This window comes from Chrysochloris asiatica, unplaced genomic scaffold, assembly GCF_000296735.1.
Source record: "Chrysochloris asiatica unplaced genomic scaffold, ChrAsi1.0 scaffold00180, whole genome shotgun sequence".
In the NCBI taxonomy this organism is placed as follows: domain Eukaryota; kingdom Metazoa; phylum Chordata; class Mammalia; order Afrosoricida; family Chrysochloridae; genus Chrysochloris; species Chrysochloris asiatica.
This window is the reverse complement of record NW_006408698.1, coordinates 2,841,179-2,848,020: the sequence shown is the minus strand read 5'-3', so window position 1 is coordinate 2,848,020 and position 6,842 is coordinate 2,841,179.

Here is a 6,842-nt window from a genome sequence, read left to right as displayed (position 1 = left end):
GACAATTGAACGACACAACTTACTGTCTCATTGGGGGGCTGACTTCATATGATAAGCATGGACTGCAGTCCACAAGGCCTGTGGTTTGAGCCCACTAGCCATTCAGTGGGAGAAAGATGAGACTTTTGGCTCCTACGAAGTTATAAAATGCCTCAGAAATCCTATACAGGGACGCTGAGTTGGAACTGACTAGATAGCATTTAACAGGTATTTAACAGCAACAAGTGTCTCACCATAAGATATTTTTTGTGCTATAATATTTGTATGATTGTTGCTGTTGTTAAGTGACATCCTGTCAGTTCTGACCCATAGCAACCCTGTATAGGGGTCTTAGGTTGTAAATCTTTCTAGAAACAGAGTCTTATGTCTCTCCCAAGGAGCACTTGGTAGGTTCTAACTGATGAAATGGCGGTTTGATGTCCAGTGTTTATCCTACAGATTCACTGCACTCCCTATTATATTATTGCTTATAGTAAGCAAAGCAATGAAAGGAATATTTTTGAGGAATTTGAGAGCCATGTTGCTATTGTTAAGTGTCATTGAGTGGGTTCCAAGTCACACAGACCCTGTATAGGGTTTCCAAGAAGCAGCTGGTGGGTTTGAACCACTGACCTTGTTAGTGGTCTAGTGCTTCTCCTATAGTGCCACATCAGGAATCCACTGGAAGCCTTAGAATTTTGTTAATGTGGATTATTATGTGCATCAGTGATGTTATTTATTGTAATCAATGCTCATAATTTATTAATTATTAATGCATATAACTTATTATTTAATTGTTAATTAAACTTAGAACTCCTGGTGTAGTCCTAACTTTAGTAGCTTATCTTATCAGCACTGGACTATAAACCACAAGATCAGCAGTTCAGACTCACCAGGTGCTCCTCAGAAACCCTACACAGAGTCACTACAATTGGAACATAATCCATGGTACTTAACAACAACAATGTGATAATAAAATGTATTTGATACATAACACCTCTTTTAAAGTGTATAAAATTTGCTAATTAATGAAATAACACTTACAATATTATTAGCATCCTGCAATGAATACTATGATTTCATTTGTTAAAAAAATTGCTTTTTTTTTTCAATTAATTCTGCATAATTTCCTCAGTATTTGAAATTTTAAGCTAGACAATTATTGGTTGCACGATGGATACGAATTTCAATTCTTGAGAACATAGTAAAAAGGGAGCTCAGAAAATAAATGTGTATTGAATGAAATACAGCACAAATAAGGTTTTACAGAGAGGTGTTTTTCTTAACTTTTGAAGTGTATCTTTTGAATCCTTGTATATCTTGGAACTATTGTAAGTTCAGTTCCACTCCACTGCAATAAAGCAAATATCTTGATAAAGTGCGTCACACAATTTTTTGGTTTCACAGTGCAAATAAAATTTATGTTTATACTGTACCTTAGTCTATTAAGTGTGCAATGGCATTTTTAAAAGTTTGAAATATTATGAGAATTAGGAAACTGTGACACAAAGACATGTAGTAAGCACATGGTTTTAAAAAAATGGCACTAATAAAATTGCTATATGCACAGCTGACACAAACCTTCAATTTCTAAAAAAGGAAAAACAACACAGTATCTGTGAAGTGCAATAAATTGAAACATAGCAAAATGAAGTATTCATGTAACATATTATTTGTCATAAGTATGCATTTAAAGTGGTGCACTCAAAAACATTGCCTTCATTACTTTACTTATGTAATTTTAAGTGCTGGGATATTTCTTTGCCAATGTAAAAGAATTTAGAACACTCCAAGTGATAAAGCACAAGTAAATTTTTGCTATTATTGTGTTTCTTAGTGTTAAAAATGTTTTTACTTACTTTGGTCACAACAATATAGAGCAGAATTGTAAATAGGAAATGACTGTGTGTAACAAAAAGTCTCCAGTGACAAATCAGAAGTCCTAGGCTTGTTATTTGCCTCTATTGCTGGGCAGGATTTTTCTTTTACACCTATTCTCTTGAGGATGCAGCACTTAAACTATCTTAGCTTTGTACAGGTTTTTCACTTCAAACTGAAGGCCAATGTCCCAAGACTTCTACTCCTGAGTGGATGTTAGAACTAAGTCTTTCTCTTCATTCTACCATGTTCTCCATTTTCTTTTTAGTGTCTTGGTTAAATGTATATACTAAATCAGCTTCCCTAACAGCAGAGCCTCAACCAGAGATTTTGGGGAAGATAATTTATTGAGCAAAAGACTTTTAGGAAAAATGTAGTGTTGAGATGATACTCAGTGATAAGTAGAAGAGAATGATAGGGAACTGTTCAGGAGCATAAATCACATCATAGAATTTTCTCTTTGTGATGCAAACTGCTATAGCCTTTTGCAACCCCTTATAAATCTTTCAGTGGCCATTCACTCAATGACAAGGTGCATAACATTGACCATCAAGATCGTTATCATCTGAGAGGTTATTAAATTCTCCTAAGAATGAGAGCAGCTACGATATGCATGTGAAAGTTTGGTTCCACCCAAGGCAAAATGCATGTGAAAGTTGGGAATTGAATAAAGAAGACTATAGAACAATCAATATATTTGAATTATGGTATTGGTGAACTGCCAGAAGAACAAATATATCTGTCTTGTAAGTAATAAAGCCAGATTGCTCCTTAGAGGTGAGGATGAGAAGACTTTGTCTCTTGTACTAATGACATGTTTTTAGGATGGACCAGTCCCTGGAGAACTTCATACTTGGCAAAGTGGAAGGTCAACAAAAAAGAGTAAGACCTCCAACAAGATGGACTGACACAATGTCAGCAACAATAGGATCAAACATAAGCACAATTGTGAGGATGGAACAGCACCAGACAGTGACTTGTTCTGCTGTGAATAGGGTCATCGTGAGTTGGAACCAATTCAATGGAACCTAGCAATAACAACAAATCAGGTGTTAATACCAGCCAACACTCACAGCATCTGGGGAAATGGGTTCACTGACTAGGCAAAATATATGAGAATTGAACAACAACAACATTTACAATAATATTTGATCTGCTTCACTGGTTTAGCGCACCAATACAATCTCTTTGTTTTCTTTCATCATGACAATTAATTCTTTATCTGTCTTCATTTATAGAGGTCTTGTTTCCTCATGAGTCTTCCATAAAGCTTGTGGACTATTCAAAGGAATCTTTCCAGAACCCAGATATATAGAGAAAACTGAAAAAATTCACAATCTCCACTGTATCAATACTTTCTTCATATTGTCATACCACACCACCCATTGAATATTCAATGCAATGATGCTCTTGATGAGATACATGCTTGCCAGTGGTGTGGTATTTCCTATTCCCATTTTTTTTTTTTCTCATTGTTTCCAAAGAACACCATTCTATGCTATTATTGTTAAGTGCTGTTGAGTTCTAGGAGACACTGGTGGGTTTGGACTTCCAACCATGCTGTTAGCAGCCCAGTGCTTATTGTAAATCACTGCATCAGAACTCCTACCATTCTATACGGATGACTAAATCCAGAGGAAATTTCACATGTAGAACACACCCTACTTGAACCATCCTACTTGTCTACCTACTAGATTCATATTTATATGACTAAAGGAGATTGCTCAACTGAATTTTCTCTGAAGAACAAATACCTGACCATAAATCAATTTTCTATTGATATCCCTTATACCAGGGTTTCTCAGTCTTGGTGTTATTGACATTTTGGGCAGGATTGTGGCTTATTAAATATGGAGCAAGTGGTGGTGGTAGAAGTTGCTTTGCATATTGTAGAATGTTTAGCATCATCCCTAAAAATAGCACAGTCTACCAACTCCCCAATTGTTACAACCAAAATTGTCTCCAAACATTGTCAAATGTCCAGTTATTGGCAAAAGTGGTCCTGGTTGACAGTCATTGCTCTAGCTATAGAACAACAACAACATATAATGATGCAGTCCTAGTGTGGTGCTATAGGATAAGCACTGGACTATTAACCGCAAGGTCGGTAGTTTAAACTCACCAGCAGCTCCTCAGAAGCCCAATAGAGAGTCACTATGAGTCGGAACTGACTCAATGGCAATTTACAACAATAACAACACAAACTGATGCATTATATCCATGTGATAGTAAATCTGGTGTGGTTCCCAAGCTTGACTCCATGTCAGAATCACTAGTAAAAAAAATTAATACAGATTTCTCTAGACCCCTGAATCAGAAAATCTGTTCTTACTCTGTGCAGCCTATATTTTAAACAAACAAACAAACAAAAAATTCCCTAGTTGCTCCTTTCTGTTCTGCAATTAGGTTGAAGACAACTTTTGTAGGACATGAAGATTAATATGTAAATTATATTTTAAAAGAAATTATGTAACCAAATTGGTGATGTAAGATCAGTACTTGAATATAAAATACTAAAATAATAAATGTTTCACATGATTAAATAAGAGAAAAATAGATTTAGAATCCTGGTGTGGCACTGTAGAATAAACTCTGGCCAGCTAACCACTTGGTCGGCAGTCCAAACTCACCAGCAGCTCCTCAGAAATCCTATAGAGGGGTCACTATGTGCTATCAACTGCCTCTTAGTCTATGTACAGGTTCCTCATGAGCACAAATAAGTGTTCCGGAATACTCATTCATTGCAATGTTGTCAATAGCTTGTCATGATCTAGAGAATCAAAAGTCGTTGCATAGTCAATAAATCACAGGTAAACCTCTTGCTGTTATTCTCTGCTTTCAGCCAAGATTCATCTGATGTCAGCAATGATATCCCTCATTCCACGTCTTCTTCTGAATCCGGCTTGAAAATCTGGAATCTTGTAGGCATACAAGTATATTCATAATCTCTACAGATTTTTCTCTATTGGATTGACTTTACAAACATTTTATTGAATTTAATTTTGTGGTTGAAAGTATTACACAGAACATACAGCAATTCAACAGATTCCACATGTACTATTCAGTGACATTGATTACATTCTTAGAGTTGTGTTACCATTGTTACTTCCCTTATGAGCTGTTCCTCTCCTATTAACATAAACTCACTGACCCCTAAGGTTCCTAATTAATCTTTCAAGTTGATGCTGCTAGTTTGATCCCATAGTGATAGTTATTAACAGAGAATAATTATAACAAGCTTTGGAGACCCCAGGATTGAGAGGCAGAACTGAAGCATTAAATACATTAGACCATTTAACTGGGATGTCCCATGAAACCACTACCCTCAGCCTCTAAACCAAGAATTTAAAGTGTGGTTGTACATAAGTAGCCACAACAGCTACTTTTTTTTTGTCACAATTGCAAATGTATCTATCACACTTTTGCCAATTCAACTTTTTACAGGTGTACAACTTACTGATAGCAGTTATGTTAATGAGCTGTGCAATCCTACCCTTAATCAATGCCATCTTTCCATCACCATAATCTGAATCTTAGCACTACAAAAACAATAAATTCCATTTCTCTCCACCCACTTCACACTTGGTAACCACTAAGGAGCTCTGGTAGCGTAGTGGTTATGAATCAGGCTGCTAATCTCAAGGTCAACAGTTCAAAACTACCAGTGGTTCCACGGGAGAAAGATGAGGTGTTCTGTTCCTGTAAAGATTTACAGCCTCAGAAACCCTGTTGCAGGGTCACTATGAGTCAGAACCGACTCCACCATACTTAACATCAACAACAACAAGAAGATTTAGTTTCTACACATTTGTCTGTTTTTGTCTTTTTATACAAGTGAGGTCATATGATATTTGTACTTTTGTGATTTACTTATTTCTCTCAGCACTTATTCCACTCAAACTCCATCCATATTGTACCCTGCATCAAGACTTCATATAACTTATTGATTGTGTAGTATTATATTGTATGTATGTACAAGGATGAGTCTAAAAATACTGCTATAAAATCATAGAAACTTTTATATAACAAAAATTGAAGAATGTGAAACTACTTCTTGACATAGCTTCCATCTAGGTCTATATACTTCTGAAGGAAGTGATTCCATCTCTCCTACCCTTCCCCCAAATAATTCTGTGTTCTTAGATTTACACCACAGCAAAAATGGAAGTTTTAGCATCATTGATGGTCTCAGAACTTGTTTTCTTTAAATATTTTTTGAGTTTGGGGAACAAACAAAATGTCTAAATGAGCAAGACCAGGGTTCTAGGGTAGATGGATAAGATTTTTCAATGTATTTCTCATAGAACAGACACTCATACTTGCAATAGGGTTCTGTGTCATCTTGACTAGGTCAGGATTCCCAGTGGTTTATCAGTTAAGGTGTGCTTATTTCCATGGTGATGAAACCTCACACATAGTGAACTCTGATGAGTGGTCAATCAACTGAAAGAATGTTTCCTTGGGGTATGGTATGCTCCCAATATAATGGACATCCAAGGATTTCTCTCTCTCTCTTTTCTGCTGGTTACCTGGAAATATAATTGCAAGCCATTTTCTTGATATAAACTTGATATATATGCATGCTTCACTGGCTTTGATTCTCTACAAAATCCAGCCTAAGACACTACTGTTGAAGAATGAACAGGTATGGATTAATTCCTAGGCACAAATATCCTGGTCTTTTTCTCACCAAAGCAATTTTAAATTTTCTATCTAATAATCTCCCATTATTGTTCTATGTTCTTTGAGAGAAATCTATTAGGATGAGCACTTTGAAGTTCCATAAAAGAGTTGCCACAACCTTCTTAGTTGACCACTCTACTTTGAATTTAACTGGCCAATCAGATAATCTCAGTAGTCATAGTTTTGATTTGACCTTTTTGCAAACGTTCCCTAATTAGATGAAGATGTTGTTGTTGTTGTTAAGTGCCGTCGAGTCGGTTTCGACCCATAGCGACCCTGAATAGGGTTTCCGAGGCTGTAAA